At 39.5% G+C, this 25630-nt stretch overlaps 1 protein-coding gene across 1 annotated transcript in view; it reads right to left on the minus strand.

Moving 5' to 3' along the window:
- The window catches only part of brinp2 (bone morphogenetic protein/retinoic acid inducible neural-specific 2), a 196166-nt gene extending 181093 nt beyond the window's left edge, over nucleotides 1-15073 (minus strand). The window contains exon 1 of the mRNA XM_072440941.1: nucleotides 14983-15073. The gene's annotated coding sequence lies outside the window, so the exon portion shown is untranslated. The remainder of the gene's footprint in view (nucleotides 1-14982) is intronic.
- Nucleotides 15074-25630: the final 10557 nt, after the last annotated feature.

A 25630-nucleotide genomic window follows, 5' to 3' on the forward strand; every position in this document is an offset into this window, starting at 1 on the left:
GTGTGAAGCCTCTAATTGAAGCATATGCTAAACGTGATGTACGACTTCATTAAGGCTGTGATGTCTTCTTTCATGCGGCGTCGTTAGTGACCTTGACGAGCCAATCGTGGTAGACGTCATAGAAGATGTTTAGTTTGTGGAGCGCTCATTGGGATCTGGGGGAGGGGGGCCGGGTGGAGCGTGCTGCTTCAAATTTGGACAGGGTCAATGGGAAAGACTGGATTTGAACAAGGTGGGAAAAAGTCAAGTTTGTGTTGATGATTCATAATTCTAAAAGAAAGGACTAATGCTTCAGTTGTCAACGGAGGTCAGAACTCGAACCTCGGGGGGACGTTTTCTCCCAGTTTCTGTGCCCAGTCGTAAAAAGTATGAGCGAATAATGAAAAGCAGTGTTAATTGTGCTAATAATAACCAAAATGTGGATCCGAAATAGTAAATATATTAGCATGGAGAGTGTTATTACATTTGTAAGTTATAAATCGATGAAAAGTGAATTTATGCTTTTGTTTTCATTAGCGCTGTGAAGACGTTAGCAGCATTAGCACAAAAATGCGTTTATAACTGCAAAGGCCGAGGCGCTGCACAGAAGCGGGTTCACAGACAGCAGTGGGCGGTAGAGAGCAACAATCAATATGTTAACCGTCGGATGTTAAACTTTCAGCAAACGCAGGGTGCAGCCATGATGGATGTTCTAAACTTGTGAAATGTTGCCATGTAGGAATTCCTTATATCGTTTAAGGCTGTTTCAGTGTGAATTTACAAGTGGGATATGATTGGGTGAGATGATCTGTGCGGTTAGACAAGGCCCTCTCAAATAACATTAAAGCCACAATAGTCACATGTCCACCTTTTCTTGTTGAATATCACCAAAGAGTTGTTGTATTGATCGGGCTTTATAAAAAGTATTGTTTGAATCCATTTTTCATTTTCCAGTTTTCAGACCATCCTGTTGTTTGTACAGTGTATCCATGGTAACTCACACCAGACCACAAAGTGAGGTTATGAAAAGCATTAGTACTTAAAGACACCTAGATTTGATTTTAATTGTGAAGCTCTTTGGTCACCTTGAGTGTGGTAAAGGGCTTTATAAATATTGGTTGGTCGGTTGGATGGTTGGTCGGTTGGTTGGTTGGTCGGTTGGTTGGTCGGTTGGTTGGTTGGATGGTTGGTCTGTTGGTTGGTTGGATGGTTTGTTGGTTGGTTGTTGGTTGGTGGGTTGGTCGGTTGGTTGGATGGTTGGTCGGTTAGTTGGTCGGTTGGTTGGATGGTTGGTCTGTTGGTTGGTTGGATGGTTGGTTGGTTGGTTGGTTGGTCGCTTGGTTGGTTGGTTGGTTGGTTGGTTGGTTGGTTGCTTGGTTGGTGGGTGGGTTGGTGGGTCGGTGGGTTGGTTGGTTGGTTGGTCGGTTGGTTGCTTGGTTGGTTGGTGGGTGGGTTGGTGGGTCGGTGGGTTGGTTGGTTGGTTGGTTGGTCGGTTGGTCGGTTGGTTGGTGGGTTGGTGGGTTGGTCGGTTGGTTGGTCGGTTGGTTTGTATAGTTAAGTATAAATCATTACTCGACTATATTATCTTCTGTTCAAATTTGAACAAATAGAGGGAATAATGTAGTTGTTGTTTTTTAAACGTACCTTCATTTAGACAACAACCCTGGTCTAATTTGGGAATCAACCATCTATATATTACAAAGGTTTAGAGAGGATCAATTATTAAAAAAAAAACGATTTAAATCCTTACAGCTCAAATCTGTAGAATAGATTACAATTTACAAATTTAATTCCAAGCGCACTTCTAGCTGCTTATGTTTTCTTCCTAAACCAGTCAATGAAACAATTCCCCACAAACAACACTTTCAATATGAATCAATAATCAGTTGTCCATCAGTTCCTACGCTTGCTTTTCACTTACATTGCCATCGACATTCCTGCAGCATTACTATATATACAGGCTGTGTTTCCCATCAATAAAACTGTACTTGGGTTTGCGTAAGCTGGTGCGTTTTAGAGCCATGTGTTGAGTCATTGATGTTTCTTGTTACTGTTATTACTGGATATTGCACTTGAGATAAGATCTTTTTCCTTCAATATATGTCCTATAGAGCACAGTTAACCCTGCCCTCTTCGAAACATATAGCATCTTCAAACACCACCAATCTTTAGCATCCGCTGTACTTCTCCCCTCAAATGCTTTATTATTTATAAATATTGATCGAGTTCAAAAGCCTCACGCACAGTATTTCTCCCAGGCATTTAATTTCACCGTATTATCCCCAGTGATAAAAATCTATGCCGTCGGTGGAGTCGTATTCGCATGAGTGTGCTCCCAAATCTGCATGCACCGGTGAGTTCAAAGCACAAAACAAGTGCAGGGTTAGTCAGCCAAAACGTGCAAAGCTGAAGAGGAAGAGAAGGGGTTATTAACATGCTTTTTATGAATGTCAACTCATGAATTAAATATGTAATCAGGCGTGCAAAATGAGGCAGACAAATGTGCAGTTCCAAACCTGGCTCGAGCTAAGAATGTAACATGAAACACAGTCCTCCCGTGGATATGAATTAGCATGATTTCAGTGGGATTTTGGCCATTTCACTTGGAGATTTTAGAGTCGAATAAACATGATGCAATGACTGTACTTTGCACCTTCTTCAGTTTGTGTAAAGGTGAGTTGCTTATTCAAAAGCACAAGTTCAAACCAGGCAGACGACTCTTTTGTTGTAAGCTCCATTGTCTATTCTATTCTAGTTAATTATACAGGCCAAACATTTATCTAAATCTTAAAAGGATTTTAGTTGCACCAGTTCCATTGACTTCTATGTGCAAAAAGGTGCAGATTAGAAAACTTGTACATGTAATTGATTGTAGATATCGTCCACCCCTTTAGAGTTATGGGGTTTTATCTGCGTTCGTGGTAGTTCTGAGATATTGAAGTTTAAAGTTCTGACCACTCATAAAGCACAATGAAAACAATATATTCACCAATTCCTACAAAAGCTTGATGTGTAAAAGTGTACAGAAGGTATCCAGGAAAAAGAATATATGACTAATTAAATGTTCATATCGATATAGAACCTTATAATTCACAAGACACAGTTCTGAGAATGAGAAGAGATACAATTTTGACATATTAAACAAATTGTTTGGTTCTGTCCGCAATTTTGGCTTTACAATTTAGTATTTATTTTATTTCCTTTTTTTGCAATCATTGGAGCACTGCTTTATGGAACTAAAGTTTCTCAAAAGATGTAACTCACCAGTGTAAACATTTGTTATGCCCAAATTTAAAATCTCACAAGCTTATTTTCCACATAATGTGCACATTGTTCTGTTTTTGAGCTCTTGTGGCATGAAATCTTACACGATCCCTAAGCTCCAATCATGAATTTTGTAATAACAATTTCACATTCATGAATTCAGCAATTTTTAGGCTGCCACCAGGTCACACCATTATAATCATGTTCAAACATTAATCTAAACAGGGGCTTCAGTGGTCAAATCATTTGGAATGTTTCTCAGTTCACGCAGTTAGTGGGCTCTTTCTCACTACATTCATGTTCATTGATTTTCCTGCAGTTTTCCCAAGACTACAGGGCTGTTTACACACAGTAAAGGACTTCAACCCAAAATCAAACAACAAAGGGTGACACACATGAATCAAGTCGTGACAATGGTCTCAGCAGAGAGTGAAGTATAAGTGATGACATCCTACATACAGTATGCAGTATACATTTACACAGTGAGATGTTGGTGTAAATGTCTTCTAATACATAACATTTTGCTTTGGTGACTTCTCTAAATAATCCTAATCTTCAGCAAAAATATCTTGATAAAATGAAATAGAAATGCATATACCGGTATTTATATGAATTATATTTTCTACCAAATTATTTCAATATATTGACTGGTCTTGGGGAAAAAAACAACTCTTCCAGCACTAAATTCAAATGTGTGAAGTCTGAACCCAATGGCAGCCTGCACGAAACTCACGAGAGCTTTGGTCACTGAGATCAGGACTGAGACTTCTGAGCAGCAGCTTCAAAGTTTTGATGGTAAAACTTGCTTTTAGGGGGTCACATCTTTTATTTTTCTGAGCAAAAATGTTGTTTGAGAAAACCGAAACTCTCTCTGGGATTTTGTGTGAGCTTTTTGGCAAAGGTCAATTTTGAATGCAGAAGTGTGTCGAAGCGATTGAAAAAAAACTGTAATATAAAAGGGTTAGTAAAATATCTTGCAAATACAGTATGTTCTAGCACCAATACAAACATGCAGACAAATAGCTGAGGCAGTTTTACCCCGAAGACCTTGAAGAACCATGCGATAGTCCATTTCACGATCCCAAACTTTACAATTTAATCGAAGTTCTTAAAGTGTGACATATTGAATGCTTTGCCGTAGCATGCTTAGCACAAGTACGAGCTTCTCCTGGGGCCTGTCGCGATGTGGCTAGGCGGGCAGACTGGCTATTATCGCCTCCTCCCAGATGTTCAGGCTCAAGTTAGCCGCACTGATACATCTGCTTTAACGCGCTCTCGCTGTTCCACTCCATTCCACTCTGGAGCGACCCACTTCATCTAACGCAAACCTGCGCGCTGTGAAATATATTCCGGGGCCAACGGGGAGGAACAGCACTGATCTGAGAGACAAGGTGGCGCCGGAATCTTTGACTTGATTTGTGCACGGTTACCCTAAATTTGATGGCCTACTTTTAAGGAGTAATAATTGCTACAGCGCACACAACCGATCCCACCGCTATCGACGAAAACTATAGCAACGGAAATGGTGATGTAGTGTTTAATAATGATAAAAGTGAAGGAAATACTATTGCCAAACTAGAAGTGCATTCTGGTTCATTCTTACTACACACAGATTCCACTTTGTGTACGTTTTAGGTGGAAGCAGGAAGTGTTAGCATGCTAATGTTTGTTAGCTTGACTGTTGCGGCAAAAAGCACTTTTAAACTTATTGCTTTGAATATGGGAATGTATTAGATAAAAGATTGATACATGTGGACTGCTGCAAAGAGTTTAAAATGAACAAAGTCTGTTTTTCATGTTCAAAAATCAGGTACAGTGCCTTTAAATATTAGCATGTGGTCTTATGCTATTCAGATTTTTTTTTTTTTTTTAAGACCCTTCTGAAACTGTTCAGGAAAGGTCCATTGTTGTTGTTGCTGTTGTTTCGATACTTGTTCAAATAAGTATCTAGTTTCGATACTTGTTTTAGGATTCATTAATACAATTTATTTATTTATTTATGTATGTATTTATTTATTTATTTATGTATTTATGTATTTATGTATTTATGTATTTATGTATTTATGTATGTATTTATTTATTTATTTATTTATTTATTTATTTATTTATTCATTTATTTATTTATTTATTCATTTATTTATTTATTTATTTATTTGACAACCCAATCTATACTTACACTTAAAGAATTACTACAGCTAATTTTATACCTCTACAAATTTGTCCTCTTACCCCACTAAATATTTAAAAAAAAATCATATTTGTGGGTTGGCAAGGTCCAGTTGCTGATATAATTTGCTTGACTTAAAGTAGCTTGTTTAAATGGGAGCAGATAGGGGCCCAGTTAACAGTAGTAAGAATAAAAAAGAAAATCAATGACGGAGTCTGGATGTCAGCCTTGATGGAAAACCACACTCAATACTCGGATCAATTTTTGCAACTCATAATCATTGTATTTCTCTCCACTAAATGTCCTTTCTAATCATTGTCAGGATGCAGAGCGGCTAAAGAGAAGATTGTGCAGCCAGGAGAGCCAACAGATGCTTGTGCAATCAGCAGATATTGTGGTCAAAAGAAAGTTCATTTATTGAAGCTGTCCATCCGCCCGTACTGAAAAATTGTCAAGTTATTTTCAGAGTTGAAAAGTACCGTGACACAGTTCTCCTCTCTAAAGCCAGGACTCCCCTGAAAAAACATAGAGGTCAATGAATAGGTTTAATGTGCCCTCCCAAAAAGACAATGTGCTGAGATTATGTAGTTTTTAGAATTATAGAAATAATAATCTATGATAAATACAAATAAATAAATATTGTGGAAAATATATGCATATTCGGACACAGATGCATTTAAAAAAATATATATTTACTTTTAACCACTGATAAGGAATTTACAAAGTGTGTGGAGGGCTAAGAATGAAGAATGGATGTCGTTGGTCAGTGGTGAAAGCGCTAACCACTCTGCCACATCTTATGATTTAACAAAGACTACACACACTACAAATGTAATATTTTTACATACAATTAATCATATTTTGAATGATAATTTGCTTTATAGTGATAAATGTCTTTCAAGATTCATCTTTATTCTAGGGGCAAGTTTCTTTCTCCAACACATTTACTGCATATGAATCCAGCAATTGGCTAATTGTAATGCACGCTGTAGTGTGTCAAATAAATTGGAAGCACCATTGCAAAGAAGAAAACCCGGTGGGTTTGTATCAAAGCTGGATTGAAGTGAGGAAGGTCTGACTTTAGTATGCACAAAAATCAAACTGTCTTTAAAAGCATTTTGATGTTACAGATACTCAAATCACAGACGGAGCAGAGATGTCAGAGTTCAGTTTAGTGCAGCTGAAAAGAGGAACTTGTAATGATTTAAAAGTACTTGGTTTGCCTCCATTAAAACTTCATTCCAGATTGGTTTTAAATATTCGTATAACTGAACTCCCAATACATGGACATGGCTAGTGACTTTTACACTCAATATTTCAATGATTATATTACCACATGCCATTTCTATTGCGGGTTTGCAAATCATATGTACCATTTCTTGTGGTGGCACTTATGGAGCCTTTTTCTAATCTTTTTGTAGTAAAAATAAGATTGAATCTATAGAAGGTAAACTAAATAACGTGTATGACTCATTACAGACACTCACTAAATATTTGAGTGTTTAAATTCAGGTTTTTATATTTTCCTGCTTATAATGTTTTAAAGTAAATTGTATATTATGAATTTAGAGTCATTTCCTGCAGGGTTATTGTGTCCGTGGCACAAAGTAGTTTCAATATTGTCATTTATCTCAATATTTTCTGTATTTATAACACAACATGTTATTGTGACAGGCCTACATTGCATTCTAAATATATTCACAAATGAAATAAATACATAAGTAAACAGTATGTGCTTTATACTAATATCCATGCGTATTTATGAATAGTTTTGTCAGCCCAAGTAAAAAAAAAAAAAAAAAAAATTGCAATTGATCTGTGTTTGCTGCACAATTTTGCAGTAAGAACATTTGAATCCCGCACATTCCCCCATGGATTAAAAATAATCTGTTTTTACTGCGCAGTAGTAAAAACAGCCTTTTTTGACTATACCCACCACCAGCTCGAAATACTCTCCCTACGACTGCTTCACCTCCTGTCGAGATTCAAATGTCACCAGCTCTCTGACTTTGCCAACTTCTCTGGATTAATGCCGGCATATAGTAAACAATGGAGCATCCGTACAGTTGTCTCCACAGACTCTAGCGCTGCAGAGGGAGGTTTCTTCCTATGAAGGCTCTGGACTTTGAAGTACAAAGACAAAGGGATACTGGGCCACAAAGACAGAAAGACTGGGCCTTTAACTGTGTTTCATGTAGCTCACTTCCAACGCTCCTCTGTGCCCCTTTTCCCCCCTCAACAACACACCACAAATACCACGGATTGGCCACAAGGGGCAGGCCAGCGCTGCAGAGCACTGGTGTTGAGGCATTGTTTGGTGTAATTCCTTTGAAGGTGATGCTTTGGACGGCGGACACACAGCAGCAACGGTGCAAGCGCCTTAATAAAGTCAATAAAAAGACAGCTAAGTGTATTGGGAGTGAATTCATTCTCTGATTACTTGTTGAATAGCACAGAGGTTGCAGAAATTAAATAAGTCACCACAGCAAAAGACAATACTCGTGTAGTGACGGTGACGTGATTTGTATACCGACGTTCATTAAGATATGATAAGATTCAACTTTATTGTCTTGGACTCGGTGAAATATTTGCCACATTACATGAAGAACAGCAACAAACATTCAACAACAGCAAAGACGCAATTAAAATTAAGATATATAAATAATACAAAAACTATGACAAAAACTAGAAAGTGCATAAGATGGTACAGTACATTATGCTTGAGATATGTTAAGTGCAATGTGCTTCTTAAAGTCATTTAGAGTTCAGTAGTTTAATTGATGTGTGGATAAAAGACAGTTTGAGACAGTTACATTTGCAGTTGGGAATGCGGCACCTTCTTCATGACGTTAACGTATTGTGTTCTGAAGATAGAGGATGTTGAGGGTCTGTCATGATCCCGGTGCCTTGTTTCACCAAGATCAGGCCGTGCTCGATTATCTTCATTGCATATTTATGAATCTGTGTGCTGTTATTTGACCATCATTTTTAGTTTAAAAGAAATGCTACAAAATTAGTTGATTAAAACTGAAAATGAAAAAAAAGTGATGTTATAAGCTTTCAATTAAGAGTATAAGGTGATATTTCTACACTTTTGTAAATCTTTTTTTTTATAACTTTCACATTTGCTTAGCCTCAACATTTAAAGACATGTTTTAACACGTTTCTGTTGGATTGACATAATATTGTTTGATTATTGTCAAGATGCAATTTTTTGACAATATCACTCACCTCTAGTTTTTGGTAGGGATGTCAAAAAGGTGTTATTAATCAATCATTGTGATTATTCGGGTCATAAGATAAACGCAAGAACTAAAGTATTATAATTGTGAACATTTTAGAAGCATTTGGGCAAATTCAAGCTACACTCCAAAAGACGTAAAGCAAAGAGCTCTTTCATTTGAATAACTGTTAAATTACCATTACTTTATTTCATTTAGAAAAATTGAATTCATATAGTTGTGAATTAAGAAATTCCCTGGTGTTTTTTCGTGATGTTACTTGACATCCCTAGCTGTGGGTCTTATCGTTACCATGGCAAGTGAAAGGCTTATTTTTGTCAGTTGCGCAGTAAATATTTTAGTCTTTTCTCAAATATTGATGCATCTTGTGTGAACTGAACTGAATGAGTTTGTACTAAATTCAGATTATGTACTTTAGGTAAAGTACATTTAAAAAGTAAGTTTAAAAACTGCCCTACATTTTGAAAACCATGAATAGCTACAATTGTCTGTAAACTGTGAACTGTACTTTGCACATTGCATCTTTTATAACTAATATGTTTTTGACCCCATGTGGTAGAGAGAAGAATATATAATACTAGAACGTTATCCTGATCATTTCAATCGATTGAATAGCTTCACTCATAATGATACGTTCACATTGACATGCTCTTATTCTCATCATTGTCCCAATTTGAAAGCGCAGCATAAAGCACATGTGACTTTGACGAAGGCTCCGACAGAAATGCTGATGTGCCTTTGAGAAGCGGTTCGTCCGAGTAAATCATAAACCTTGCTCACACCAAAGCTACAGTTCAACCACATGAATCAATAAACATTTACTTCAGCTCTAGATGTCAAATAGCGTTGGTAACATTGTTCAAAGATTTTTCACTGCATAAGCCTGAAGATAAAAGAGGCATACATGTCAATCAATACAAGTGGGCTGCCTGCACACGTTATACGTGCACAAAGAAGAAAGAGTGATGAATCCACAAGTCTTTCATAATGAAAAAAGTCGACAGAACAGAAGATATACATTTTATGTGTAGATGTGCTTTACTTTTCCTTTGTTGATGGTCCTCAAACATCCCATGACATGAACATCCTTACACAAGGAGACATACTTTTGTCTTGTCATGACATGTAATGGTTTCCCCTCATCTTACTCACTCAAGCATGTTTGAGTGATACAACACTGTTACCACAGGTCCACATCCACGGTTCTATACTTTTTAACTATTAATAATGTTTAACCAAAAGTAAAAACATTGTAAATGAAAATCTACTTGTTAGGTTGAAATGCTTCTGTGAAGAGCCGATACCACGGCAATGAATCAGTCCTGCAGTTTGAACTGCAATGGACCTGTTTCTATTCTTGAGTTGTATTAGATCAATATTTCGAGCTGAGCTCAAGATTTGGAGATGAGTCTGTAGGGTAACATACTAGTACAAGTACTGTAAGGTTATGAATGTCCACCCACTTGTAAAGGGGGCGGGGCATTCAGGTTTGATATTGATTAAAGAATTGCTCAAGAATTCAAACATGACACACTGCCTAAGTGTGGGTAAGTTTGAATCATATTTTTTAAGAGAAGAATGGGGCACCAGCCGGATAATCTGCAATTTAACAACTCTAAAATCAGATATCTAGATTAATTAATTAATTAGAAATTAATTTGCTCGTAGGTCTAAAGGTTTGAGAACGTAACCGTGACATTGACCCCTTTTCTGGAAATGAAGGAAAACTTAACCAAATGTGGGTTATGAAGATTTAATGACCAAAGAATTAAACAGATAAATATGAATCAGGAATATGCAAATGAGTCGATAACAGATGGAAAACACTAGACATGATGGTTCTAGATCTATCTAGGTGTGTGCAAGAGTTAACTCTAAGATGAAATTCAGCCAGCCTGTGAGGTGCATTCATACGAACGGAACCAGAAGCTGTGATCCTGAGGAGACGGGCCTGCGTGGGGTCCAAGGGCCTGCGTGGGGTCCAAGGGCCTGCTTGGGGTCCAAGGGCCCGCGTGGGGTCCAAGGACCTGCTCTGGAGTTCGGCTCTGACGTTGTCTGGCCAAAGAAGGACTGGATCGGTTCTGCGATCTGCGTTCTCCTTGGCTCTGAGGCGTTCTCCTTGGCTCTGAGGCGTTCTCCTTGGCTCTGAGGCGTTCTCCTTGGCTCTGAGGCGTTTTCCTTGGCTCTGAGGCGTTCCCGAATGAAAAGGCCGTCGTGCTGCTCCACCGATGTGGCTGATCTAAAAGGCTGTGGACTTGAAAAAGTTGCGAAAGGTCCTTGCTTGATTTTGCGTGATGCAGCATCAATCACGTTTTTAAAAACGGGCACAGGTTTCTTAATTCCGGGAGGGAACATTAGCTTCTCTTGGAAAAGTCTTTGTCCCGTAGCGTAGCATCGCTCACGCTAACTAGGCCCGAGGCCTGCTCCCAAGGCCTCATGGACCCTGCTGGTGGGACCCTGGATGGAGGGTCGAGCTTCGAAAGAAACTCGGATGGAACTCGCTCTGGAGCTCGGATGGTACTGGTCTGTAACTCCCTGTTCTTTCCTTTTGTCTTACCCCGCGGGGGTTTTGGCGCCGTGGCTTCAGCCAATCAGCATGCACGCTGGGGTCAGAGCTGATAAGGAGACGAGATCTGGCTTTAGGCCACAAGAGTTACACAAAAGGTAAAATTGGCCACAAAACAAGTTATGAAACAGTTAAAATGACATGTTAAACACGATATCACAATATGTACATGTAAAGTCATCTGGTGGACACATTTTTGCAATCTGATGATTGTCTATTAAAACCACTAAAACCGCAGAGTCTTTCAGCGTTTGAGCGTTTGTCTTGGAGAGATCGTTACTCTCTGTAATCCAAAAGGAGTCATTTGATGAAAAGTTATTTTCAAAGTTCAGAGCGTCTCTGTTGTCACTATTACATCCTCTTTCTTCTGAGGGGTGTAAAACTCCACACGGGCAGTAGATAACACCTAGCCCGCATTCCTGTCACCATGGCAACAGGGGGAGGACATCTGCATATCCTACAAGTCCTCGAGTGCTGTGCTGCAGCTGCTCACTGCTCCTGAAAGGTCGCCCCAGCGGCACTGGTTGTAGGATGGGTCAAATTAGGGCTGGGCCATAAATTGAAAGATTGACAGATCGAGATAGCTATGTAAAATCTTCAATTATATGGGTGGGTTTTTGAATCGAGAGTCCAGTCGATCCTCTGTCAGTAAAAATGTGTGTTTTTTGAGCAGAAGTCAGACTTTGGAGGCTAACATTTTATACTATTTGTGCTATTTGGCACAGATTAAAAGTCCGTATAGTTTATGTTCATGAAATCATTACTATAAGCCATTTTTACCAAGACCAAATAAAATCTAATTGAAAAATAAGATTGATAAATATGAGACCATTGCCCAGCCCTAGGTCAAATGCAGAGAATGCATTTCCCTCATGAGGCATTTATAAAGTAAAGCTACATTCAATACCATAGAGACACATCATGCTGTAAAAACCAAGTCTCGAAAGTCCATCAATACAGCTGCTTTCAGAAACTCCACAATGCAAAGCAGTGTGACCCATAATGAGCCTACAGCCCACAATTACAGTTACAGAAAAGACTGCATTTTCAGTAGCTATGCTTGTCCTTTGTGTCTGAAGAGCACAGCCCATGTTATATGGATGTCTTTGTGAAGGCTATTCACTGTAAGCAGAAATATATCCATATACATATATTTAGCTGATGCACAACAGACTGGGCTCAAACAACCTTCGACATGGTCATGTATATTACACATTATTACATCAGTTAAAATACTATTGTACACTTTAGCCATAGTACTTCATAGAAAATATGGTAAAAGAAAAGAAAAAAGAAATTCAAGAAAAAAAAAATTGTTAATAGACTACAGCACTTTTTTAGAACTGCAACTTTTTTGTGTCCAAAACATGAAAACATTTGCCAATATAAAGATTTTCCATTTTCTGCCAAGCACAACAACTCTAACAGTCTCACAGGCTGAATAAATTTCATGTGTTCTTTAACCTTAAGAAGCAACAGATTCCAAAAAGCACTGAATATCATCCCATTTTCTGTAAAGACAAACTTTCCTCCAATTCACTCAACGGAAGTAAAGCGAACCAACCATTACACATTTACAACAAACAAAAATATTCCTTTTCCAATACATCCAGTGGAATAATGAAACAGTTTATAGCTCAGATCTGAAGTTGGATCTGAAACGTGTCTTTTGTGGCTGCTTCCTTTTAGCAGCAGGAGAGTTTCCTTCTTGGAAAAATGTCGCTTCTATATTCACTCTTTGGGAGACCATCACCACCATTTTATTATATAGACATTGGATTACCGACATTGGTGTGGATGGAGTCGCCCAAAATAAAGAAGTAATATGTTATAAGCAGTATATTCAGGGCTCTCATACATTGGCTCGTACAGTACATTATTGCCTGAATATGTCTTGAAAGTGTCTCCCCCAGCGGCCTGTCTAGATTTTTTAAAACAAAGTCATGAAGCAATAAACTGTTCTCATCCATAAACCTGCAGCAGATCGATGTTTACTGCCGTCCGATGTTTGTATCTACACTACAACGCAGGAGTACTTCTAACTCTGGAGCTCGCTCACTTAGGTAAACGTACGGCACTGTAGAGGAAACATATGTTAGATTCATGGTTCCAGTTCCAAGCTTGATCAAATGCGGCTTGTAGTGTTCACAATACTAACATTTTTTGTATTGTACTTATACAGTAGAAGAAGTAGAATCCAGAAGACCAATCGAAAACTATTCAGGAAAGGTCGAATGTTCTCGTATGCATGTGATTTGTGTGAGTAGTTTGATACTATAAGTTTTGTTACAGCCTTACAAGCGGAAATGTCTCATGCTTAACCTGTACCACACAAAATAATGATAATATTAAAACATGTTGCAATCTAGTTTACAGCGGTGTACTTGAGTGATATTTCTGCAGGACAATAATCAGATGAATCACAAGAGCTGTTATAATTCTAAATGTAAGTATTTTTGCATTGTTGTGACAATTTATCAAATCAAATTTTCCCGTTATAAAATTATACTGTGATAAATATTGTGAGGAAAAAAACATTTCATATTATTTATATCATATCATTCCCATTATGGAACTATTCCTCAAGTTTGTGACCAGCTTTATGAAATCCAACTTTCTAAATAACAAAATAAAGTTAATGTGACAAAAACAGCCGGATAAAAAAAGTACTTTACATTTAGATTTGAAACATAACATTATTATTATTTTTTTGTTCTTCTTACGGTTACATTGTGACCTAGCAATCACAACTATTGACCAACCAATCATCTTGACATCCCTAAATATAACAATGAGAGTTCAAATTATGGATTTGCAGTTTTGATCTTGCTGTATATATGCTGCACTCAAGCGTACTTTATCATACACATACCATAGTCTACATTGTACCACTATTATTATTGCTATTATCCATTGTTTTATGCTGCACCTTACTAGAAAAGCAAGTTCCTATAGTTCTCTGCATTAAAACCTTTCCTCATTTCTGTTTCTGATTCCAAAACAAGCTTCCATTTGCTGTCCCTCCTGCCAGACACTACGAGTGCAGATCCAATCCCCTTTTATTCCCATCCATGTTGAGACTTAGTGTTTTACAGCTTGACCCCGCAGTGCCCCTGACCCCTACAGGAGCCTATAGCGCCACGATGAAGCGCGCGCGCCTTCCCCACTGCTGCTGCCGGCACTGGTCAGCCACAACACCCGCTTCACTCACACTACCTGCCCCGGGGGGAGATAGTGTGAGAGTGAATCGTTACAGTTTACCTCAACGGCCCCTGAGGATGATGAAGCTGTCTTTTTCTGCCAAAACGCGCATCCAACGACGCAGACCCGTTATTTCCATCCGTCCGCGCGCGCACTGGAGAGACCTATTTTCTTGTCAGCGCGGCGCACTGTAGTTCGGCGATTTCCATTTCCTCCGCGCGTCCCCCGTCATGACAAAGTGGCTGACAGGTAAAGACGTGGCGCTCGCGCGGGTCAGGCCAATCGCGGAGAGATGACTGGGTGCGCCGCTGGCTTTTTCCCGCTGGTGACGGAAGCGCGCGCGTGGAGGACAGTTTGGATGTAGTTCAGGCAGTGCACGATGACACGTCTGCATCAACGCACAGGCTCTCAAAAGTCACGTGAAGCCAGGAATTACAGTTATTTATTTTTTTAAATTCATTTTGATTATGACTGTGATTTCCCCCCCCCCCCCCTGCCCTGCGTCCCGAGCATCACAGCACAGGATGTTGTTGCACGACACAAAACGCATGCACGTAACTCACCCACTCAGCCCGGTTTGGGATCCTCCCGGCGCGTCTCTGCAGTCCGTGTCCGAGTATCCAAAAAGGGGAAAAATTACAAAAATAAACAAAAAAATTAAGGAGAAATTAGGTGGAATAAAAAGATGTAAGGAAGGCAATGACTTCCCCTCTCCTCCTCCTCTTCTTCCTCCTCCTTATGCTTCCTTCACTCTTCGCTCAGTTACAGTCTGTGTGAGGCTATTAATCCAGGCATTGTCTCCGTCATCTGAGCAATTAAGATGGAGAGGATAATGAAGTTCGGATGGGCTTTAAACGTAATCCGGCTTCGGGGACAGTCCAAAACTGCGTCAGCCAGGAAGCGGGATAAAGTTTACAGGTAAAACACGGCAGAGGGATCGCGAGCAAAGGCGTGAATAATCCCCAAAACGCTCTCCCTAACTGCTTTTTGAACACAGGATCGCGCCGCCGCACCTGCGATACCAAGTCGCGGGTAAAACAGTTGCGCCGATGCCAACAACAAAAACACTTTTCTCGCGCGCTTTTTTTTTTCTGAGATTGCTTATCCTTCCATCACTCACGGGGCTGAAGCCTGGATTCTCTCCTCCGAGCGGCGCAGAGGGGTGAAAAAGGCGTCTCTCCGGGGCAGCTGTCTTGGCTTTCCCAACACGCTGCCTTCTCTCTTCAACAAGCGCCGTCCGCACGCTCCTGGAGGATGGAGCCCCGCCCCTGCGACGCTGCGATTGGACGAGACGCGCGCGGAGGAAACTGTGAGAGAGAGAGAGAGAGAGAGAGAGAGAGAGAGAGAGAGAGAGAGAGAGAGAGAGAGAGAGAGAGAGAGAGAGAGAGAGAGAGAGAGAGAGAGAGAGAGAGAGAGAGAGAGAGAGAGAGAGAGAGAGAGAGAGAGAGAGAGAGAGAGAGAGAGAGAGAGAGAGAGAGAGAGAGAGAGAGAGAGAGAGAGAGAGAGAGAGAGAGAGAGAGAGAGAGAGAGAGAGAGAGAGAGGTAAATTGGAGGGGTGGTAGAGAGGGTGAGGAGGAAAAGAGCAGCATAAACCTTCGAGAGATGAGGGGGAAATGAAGACGCGGGGGGCGCAGAGGGATGAGGAGTTAAAGGGGGGCATCGGGAGGTTGACGCGCCGAGGGGGGTCTGGGCATCGAGGTGGAGGTGGGCTGTGTCGGCGCCCAAAGGAGCAGAAGGCTAATGAAGGAAAAATGCTCCTATCCCTTTATAATGACACTCATTAAGATTTGCCAGTCTGAAAAGACTCGCAGCACCTATTGATTCCCTGTGATTTCCATGAATGTGCTTTGTCAATCAGGTGAATAATATCCTTAGATTGTTGAGGTTGGGTAATTGACCGTGTCCCCCCCCCCCCCCAATTCAGGGGGACACACAGGTGCAAGTCCCCGGTACGATTAAAAAGAAGGGCATTTGGGGTATTTCCAACTGTTATGTGACCATGGGATTTTAATTTGGTGTTATTATAGTCCTGTTTTAATCACACTTTTGTTCAATTGATACAAAAATATATTTAGAAAGGCTCAATGTAAACTTTAAAACAAATGTGCCCATTGAATATTACTTAAAATGCATATATGTATTTGTTTATGTGCATTTGCTTGTTCTCCGTCCCAGCATTTCCTGAACATTTCCAAACTTTAATATGATATATAGTGAAAGAGAGACTAAAAAGTAAAAGAAACCATCTTTTTATGAGTCATGAAGATCTGAGCTGTAGATCTCACATAAGTCACAAAAAAGTAAACACATCCAAAGCCACTGCCGTGTAGCATAAAGTTGGGTTTTCACGAGATAGTACTAAATTATTAACATTATATGATGGTCCAGAGGGGAGGAGCCTGTTGTACATGTTTTTAGTGGTAAAGGAAAAAACGGCCCACCCAGAGGAAACCTACGCACACACGAAGAGAACGTGCAAACTCCATACAGAAAGGCCCACAGGAGTCGAACCCAGGACCTTCTAGCTGTGGGTCGAGAGCTCTAACCACTGTGCCAAAGAAAGTAATGTAAGTGAGTAAGTGAGTGACAAGTCACAACAATCTCAAGGGAACAGACATAAGAAAAAAGAAAATAAAAAACAGATTCAGAACTAAGGAAATGGAACAAAGCACTGCTGTGAAAGGTTTTTTATGTAATAATTGTTTGTTTTTGCAGTGGATTACTTAAATGCAAATATTGTGTATGTTTTAAACAATCACTGTTAAGTATAAGTAGAAAGACGAGGGCAAATAACATAAGATTGCTCTTTTTTCTGCTCCTTTTCATTCATTTTTGATTTGCTTCACCAAATGTCACTAATCACGTCTTTGTTATGAATGAAATAAAGACAGGTTCTGAATGAAATGCTCATACGAAATATTGACTTGCCCTTCCGTGTCAAACTGTTTACTCTGCAATCATGTGGCAGGGGATAACTCTGAGACAAGAACACGGCCAGTACCACAAAGGAAACCACGTCCACGTTGAAATGCATCCTCACTCATAAGACACAGAAAAAAATTAACATTAATATTGCAACGAGTCCTGTTTTTCTCTTAGTCTCCTCTATAATCACGCCTGCTGGTCTCTTCTCTCTTTCGCTCTTAAATCTGGTGTGTGTCAGCTGAGAAAGGCTCAAGTCTCCACACACCCGTCTGTGATGAATAAGTAAGTAGTGGAGGGGAAGGCTGGCGCATGTTGAATCCACTGCCCAGGGGCGTTGGACGGGGAAGCAGGCGCGGCACGAGGCACAACTGTAATCGGAGCAAATGAGGTACGTCCGACATTGTGTTTGTCTTTGGGCTAAATTAAACTCGAAGACGAGGTCGGCCCAGTGGAACATCTGCACCGTAGACTTGCGGTATTTGAACTTGGAATCAAAACTTTGAACTGGGTCTCAAAATGTAAGAGTTACGCCCTCCTTACAACATGCTCTGCTCACGGATACTGGAATGAAATGTCAGACTTCTGATGGAGAGCAGAGGCCGGTATAACTCTACGATTCATGCTTTTTTATGGAAATATCCGCACTGAAAATCCACAAGTGAAGTTGCAGATCATCCTTATTCATTAGAGATTAGGTCTAGAAACTGGCCAACTTGGCAACGGAATCACGCTACAACTTTTTGTTTATTTGTGCTGATGGAATGCGTTTCACTTTTTGACAGTTTTTGTTTCGTGTGGATTGGCACAATAATTGCAGAGGTGATAAACGATGAACCGAGTCAAAACCTCTAACCTGAAACAAAACAAGGGGCTATTAAAATTAGATCTGTAATATTGATCTTGAGTGGCACCCATTGGAATTGCTGGGAAAGAGGAGGGACTTCCTGCACTGTTTTAGCCAATCACAGCAGCCAATTCACAATATAGTTTCTGACAAAATAAATGAGTAGCAGAATCCCATCTGTTTTTTTCCTGGCTTCATTGTTTGTTGGAGAATGTGCACTTTCTTACAAGATGGATTATTATTGAAAACTCAAACACACAGTTAAGAAACATTTTTGAAAGTTATGCAGCAAAATATACCTTAAATTCCACCATGACCATCCTTCATGCGGAAAGGTGGTTAAATGACACAACATGCAATTTTACTTTCACACAAAGTTTTCACCTAAACTAAGGACGATCCACGAGTGAAGAACATGTTTGCAGTTGGAATTGCCGTTCTCTCAGCTTTCTCATCTCTTATGACTAAGATGGTGCATTCTAAATCGACAGCCCAGGGGTGTCGAAAAAGAAGATAAGTAACAGTGTGAACTCATCTGTAATGGGAGCAAATGAGGTGGGCTGGATATTGCATTTGTTGAGGTGCAAAACGGCGCAGGATCGAGGCAGATGAAGGCAGACAAAAATGGCTTGACAGCTCCTGGGAGAGGCTTTGATTGATGGCAACGCTCCAGGGAACGTTTCAATATGAACTTGGTTAAGTCAGAGCCACAAAAAGCATTCATCAATCGGCTGCCATACAGTGAAGGGAGTTCGACGCTCACCGCAAGCAAAGGCTGCATTTTATTTAGAAAAGCACCTGGGGAACATCTTCACTACCTATTTGCAGCTATTTAAGGCTCGCATCAACACTGTACGACGCTCTCTCGAATCAAAGTATTGTCGGCGTCGGAGCAGCTGCGAGAAATTACTTTGAGCTTCTGAGGCTCTGTGAGAAAAGGAGAGTACACAGATCATGAAGTAAAACTAGACTTAAGTTTGAGAAGTGTATTACTAATAAGCAAATATCTGTTTGTACTGGAAGCCTTCTTTGTGTGTCATCCAAACTAGAAATTGACAGCTCAATCAAATCAGATGTTTATTATTAATTAAGATTAACGTTTTTTCTCTGAATGTCTTGTTTTGAATTTTGCCTGACACTAATACTATAATAACAGCCAAGATGTCTTTAAATATAGATGATTTAGTGCTGGGCGATGACAAAAAAATAATGATTTTCCTCATATTTCTATTAGATGTTATTTTGACTTATGAAAGCAAATGAAACCTGTTTTTAAAATCATTGTCCTGAAAATAACAACCAATTAAGAGTTTTAATACCTGCCATGTAAAACTAAAAACAGTCAAATTTATTCTTCTAAAGTCTGTCCTCTCAGATGCTTTTCCTGAAGGATTGGCTGTGGATCGCTGTAATAAAAAGACTCAATCTTATCATTGACTACTAGAAATTAATATCTTTTTTTTTTATTTGATTAATTGCACAGCCCTGATGTAATGTCACTGCAGATAATATAATAAAAAAAAATATTGAGAAACGTAAAAAGACAAAACAAAAACATAGGGTATAACGTGTCTCTTCCAACCTTCCCTTTCTCAGAGGTCAAAAAGAGGTCACACTTGAACCTTAGATTCTTCAATTTCTTTTTTCTCAGAATTTACAACAACATGAGTCTTTAGTTGTTATGTCATTGAAAGAATAGCTAGCTAACTGCATTTATTTCCATGAAAATGCATATTGTAGCGTGCGGGCGTGCGTGCGTGTGGCAGAAGACATGCTTGTGGGGGGCTTCACGTGGGCTGCATCAGAGAGCGCTCCAGGCCTGTTTGGATCACACACAAATAAATGGTCTCAGCATCAGAGGGATGATGGTGTCTGTGGGATATTGGAGGCATTTTGAGACTTCAATGGGATCAGATGAGCAGCGGAGGCCATGCAAATCAAACTTTTGTACCGACGTTCAAAAGACAATGTCCAGCCGTGTCTTTGTGATGCTGCTCAGGTGCTGTCATAAGTCCTGGTGGCACGTTTTCAATCGTGTGGCATGGCTAATGGTTGTGCTTATTAAAATGTGCAAAAACTAAGTGTAAAAAAAAAGGTGAATGGATGTTGAAGAGGTCATTTGCAAAAACAGATGAGTGCCATTTAATAAGAAATGTTCAGGGCTTCTAAATTACTTTCGGTCTATTAGTGTTTTCAAAAGCTAAATCCACTGGATTTTAGTGCAGCAAAAATATGATTCCATTCCTTCTTTGTATAGTATTTTGCTTTGTTTTGTTTTTGAATATACATAACAGCACAATAAAACCCAGAACGAGACAGAGCGATGGCAAACAAATTATATATAAGTCGTCCTAAACATGTAGTTTGCCGTAATTGTCCCATTTGGTCCAACAAATGTGTCCTTTTTCAAATTATTTACTTCCTTCTTGAGCAAATAACTACAGGCTAGTGTTGATAATAATTTGAATAGAAGATCATATCAAAAACAAAAAATAACAACTTTTTAACACTGAGATATCATTGCGAATTATTTGCACGTAATGTTTGTGTAGTTCAAGAACTTGATTTGAAACTAGATGAAGCATGAAAAAGCTCTATTTTGCAATAGTTTGGATGGACAGGAGTTATTGTAAAATATCCCTCAGTCACAAAGACTCTAAATAATAGTAACTGCCTGACTGTCACATTCACATATTCCCTGCAAATTTTAACACAATATTTACTGCGCCAACAAACCAACCAACTTTATTATATAGTCTTTTTACTTAAATTGACCTTTTTACATTGTTGGTACTGTGTAATACTGCATGCCAGAAACAATTACTGTGTACATTGATAAGAACAGTGTTAAGAGGGAACTACATGTACTGAAAATACGTGTTTAGAATGCAAATTTATTGTATTCCAGCGCAGTGGTGGTACTTAGAATTAAGTTACTTTCCTAAAACTGAGGGAAAACGTACGGAAGTTAGGCTACAAACTGCATAATAGACTCTTCAATTAGCTAATGTTCACCCAAAAGAGAGTTTAAAATGCAAAATACTTAACTTAGTGGAGAAACCCAGGAGTTTATTGGGTTGTTCCACGGCTCTAGTCTACTTTTTACATTGTTTTGGCTAATGCAACTCTATGGACGTTTAGCGCACGTGCAAAAATAGTGGATTTCCATGGTAACAGTCATTTTTTGATCAGTGAGAAAAATAGAAAACACTCTTCTTGTTGTGCATACATGTGTGATTTTTCCTACTCTAATTAGTGATAAATGTACCGGTATGTGTAACTGACGGCTCAATAAATAACCTGTTTTAATCATGTTGTGCTTCTTAAACAATAATATAATGCAACATAAAGAAAACAGCGCACTAACTAGATGATCTAACGGAATATGTTGCAAAATACAAAATGTCGTTTCAGTATTTTGTAAACACTAGTCCCAATTTCTCTAGAATGTACAGGAAAAAAAGAGTGGATTAAACCAGAGCGGCAGGGGAGGGTATGACAGAGGATCACTGAAATCCACAGGATCCTTGTCCCTTTTGTGTGAGGCTTTGGGAAGCACACCCAGTGCACAGATCCGTCTGGGCTCTGTTTTAATGCAGCTCTTTTGAACACGGTGAGACATTAGATTGTGGACAGCGGGGAATGTAAGCATCACAGCTGACGACTGTTTTCATCCAATGACACACACTGTTTCTGCACGCTGTTCTATCGTTATCACTGATAAAACGTTAGATTCATGTTGTATTTCCCATCATTTATATTCCTTGCATCAAATAGAACCAATCAAATGTGGGTTTCATGTTTTTCATTGATTGCTGTGCCCCTATAGCGCTAATGGTATGTAACTATAGAACAGGCATCATGAATAATTCATACATATTCATTTATGATGTTTGATGAGAGGTTTCAGTGAGTTGCATAAGCTAACGATGCTAATTCATCAGCTACAATTAATGTAGTCGGAAAGATTATTACTGTATTTACTTTAACAACTTACTGTAGGTCAAAGAACTAGAGCGTGCCGTTTCCTATTTTGCTGAGGGCATGACTTTGTTGCTTTTGGGTGCTGTTTGTCTGACTGCATGTGGTTGCATCATGGTGTGTTCATAAAAAAAGAGGGAAATTCTCATTCTGAAAACTGAATCAGGCGCACAGAGTCCCGAGAGGCACGGAAGAGCTGAAGACACACGTATATTCTGCGTGTATCAGCATTTTCATCGTGTTCATGTCAACATCAAAATTAGCTTCTATTGTTGATGTTATCTCCCCCGAGCAACGCTATTTCTGGAAACTCAAGCACATCTTTGAATTTTACACAGACTCAGACATCATCTGTATTTAAGAATGAAAGCCTTACTTTTGTGTGTGAAATTGCAGTCGGTCTGTCTGGTTCTTTTTCACAATGTTCACAATTTTGCATTTTTAAAGGTACTGTATGAAGAGTGCAATCTATTTCCATGGAGACAAAAAAATCCTCCACAGAAAGTATTTTTCCCTCAGAGCAGAATGTAAGAACAAACCGCTCGTGTTGGGCTGACAGGCAGCCTACAGCATTCACAAAACTTTTTCTCGCATCAAAATCCTTAAGTTTTCTTGAAAATAGCGTTGTAATCTTTAGTTTCAGCTTGCTCTGCTTCGCTCTAGCAGCTCTCGCTCTGATTGGTCAGAGCGGTCACGAGGTGCACGAGCCCGAGCTCCTCGCACACGCTCGTCGCACGCGCTTGTGTGGGACTGACACTGGATGTATTTAGCTGCTAAAGGCTAAATTGGTGATGCGCACTGGCTCAAAATGGTGGCCATGTGTCATGTGTCATGGTCGTGGCTGACTTAGAGCTGTGGAGTGTCTTTAGCAATAAAAAACACAAATCATTGAATAAATGTTCCAGGCCTTGCTAAACCATCTCCATCGAGGTGCTGAACCATAAACCAGGGCAGTTACAAATAAAACTTCAAGTATATTGGGTTTATGTTAGAAAGATGCTTTTAATACACAAATTGCTAAATTGAATGAATAGAAATTAAGGTTTTGTTATTTTTGTCACGTCTTTGTGATTTTAATGCATTTTTCTCCGGTTGAGTGAAGCACTTTGAATTGCCTTGTGTACAAATTATGGTCTATAAATAAACTTGCCTTGCCTACAACACCAGTGGATCATTATGTTATATTTTAGACCCCCCCCCCAAAAAAAAGCTACGCAACGCTGCCAAATTCTTTGTATGTCAACAAAGTAAGAGCAGACGCTCAGTGTGTGGAATTTGGGGAGAGGAGAAACTGCTGGAGCAATGGAGTCTTAGAAGTTTAGTGCTTTTGTGTTAAGTGTCTGCATTTGTTTAGACCGTGCAATGCCAAAACATGCTATTTAATTAGTGTAATTAGTGTAGTGATATAGTTTGGTTAATGAGTAAAAATAATATTATCACAAAGAAATATCCTTTTTGAACAGCTATATTAAGACAGTTTGGCTTTGCACGTGTCAAGTTTAAACATTGATGTATTTTCTTCCATTTGCATTTGTATGTATTTCTTCCACTCCTAATTATGATCCAAATGACATCTGACTATTTATAACGTGCACTTTTCCCACTGCCCTGCATTCTTCTCTCTCGCTCTCTCACTCTCTGGCTCAATGTCATCTCCACACCGCCAAAGACAATTATGGTGTATAAATATGTAAATATGGTCACGGCAGCTCAGCAGGACGAACGCCATAATGACATTTTCTGCCCTCGTTTGGCTAATCCCCAAGACACCTCCGAATTAGAAACCTTAATGTCAAGCAATAATGCACAGATGGTGGAACTCGGGGGGCACCACTGGCACCTTCTGACCATGTCCAAGACCCTCGTGGCTCTGCTCTCGATGCCAAAATCGTGTACGTAAACACATGCTCGCACATTATGGAGTAGACGGGCGCGGCGTGGACACATGCGGCTAACATATATTTTCTAAGCCAGACGCAGCAGGTCTCAAAGGTTTAGTTGAGGTAGAAAGTCTTTGGTTGTTTTAGGGGTTAACGGCAATAGTGGGCTGGACGTGTTTTGGTTTTGGTGGTTTTAAACAGTGAAACAAACCAATTTTGTATTGTCATGGTTGTTTTAGAAGCAGCAACAACAACAAAATCATGATGTTCTGTTTTTTAGAATTAGAATTTTTCCGGTGCAAAGACTGAGGGAGAGATGTCAATGGCAAATGTCAAGGGCTCTTAACCACTGCATGAGCATCGAAGCAATTCAATTCTTGATGAATGTAAGTCCATTTATAGATTTGGTTCCTCTACTTACTTTATTAGAATGGTATTGTGAAAAACTATGTACAAATAATTGTTTATTACCATAGCAAGACTCTGACTAAATAGGACATAGACGTACATTGGACAATCCGTCTAGACTAAACGCTTCTAGATAGAGAATGTTTACAATTAAATAGTTTTATTGATGAAAATTAGGTGTTTTGATTTATTGATATCCACTCAAAACACGACTCCTACAAATATTTTTCATAGCCATGATTGGTCGATAAATTGTTGCCCATTTCTGGTATGTATATTTCAACGAACAAACAAAAAAATCATCCATACCTGGAAGTTCACATGGAAACCCATCTGGCAGGGGCACATACAGCGACAGTATGTTATGTCATTGAGGCTGTCGGACTCTAGAGGGTGATCATGGTTATAACGAGAAGGTCAACTCTCGACATGCCATTCCAGGCCATCGGGGCGCCGGCTTTAGTGGTACTCTCCGTGAGGTCATCGCTGGGTGTCTCAGGTAATACGTCCATAGAGGCGCGGAGGCAGATGTCGCCCATTAGTCTTGTAAACCCTGACGTGCCCAGAACCTCCCACTGGTCAAGTCCCAACGGAAAAGGCAGAAAATAAATGCAAGGAAAGTGTTTGCAGGGCATTTGTGTGGTAGAGTGGGAGACAAAGAGTGAGGTATTTTGGCTTGGTTCCTCGAGTAATTAGTTCAACCTAGCTATTTGTTCTTGCTGCCTCTAATAGTCGGGGAAATGTTGCTTTGGGAGTAAGCATGTTTTTTTGTTCAGAGGGCAAATCATTGCAGCAAAAGTAGAGAACACATGTAAGAGCTTGAGAACATCTTAACTATGTAGCATGTGGTCCATTATAACAATCTTTAAAGCATTAGTGACCCCATAACACACACAAAAATGTCTTCGCGCAAAATGAGCAGTAGCCTCATGACTAATGTTTGATTTTATTCTCAGGACATAGATAAATTAATGTGGTTGGCTAACAAATATGAATCTACATTTAGCCTTGTTCAAGAATATTGCATACATTTTAAATTGTTCTTCAAATCATCTGGACACTCCATTACCCTAAGTACCTAACTCTACAAGAAATGTATGTATGAAACTGTGTAATCAGTCTAATTTTTATAGCTCAGATAACGACACAACATCCTAAGTATAGGTTTGTATC

This window comes from Eucyclogobius newberryi, unplaced genomic scaffold (assembly GCF_026437365.1).
Source record: "Eucyclogobius newberryi isolate DKJ021-1_F unplaced genomic scaffold, fEucNew1.0.hap1 SCAF_12, whole genome shotgun sequence".
Classification (NCBI taxonomy): Eukaryota; Metazoa; Chordata; class Actinopteri; order Gobiiformes; family Gobiidae; genus Eucyclogobius; species Eucyclogobius newberryi.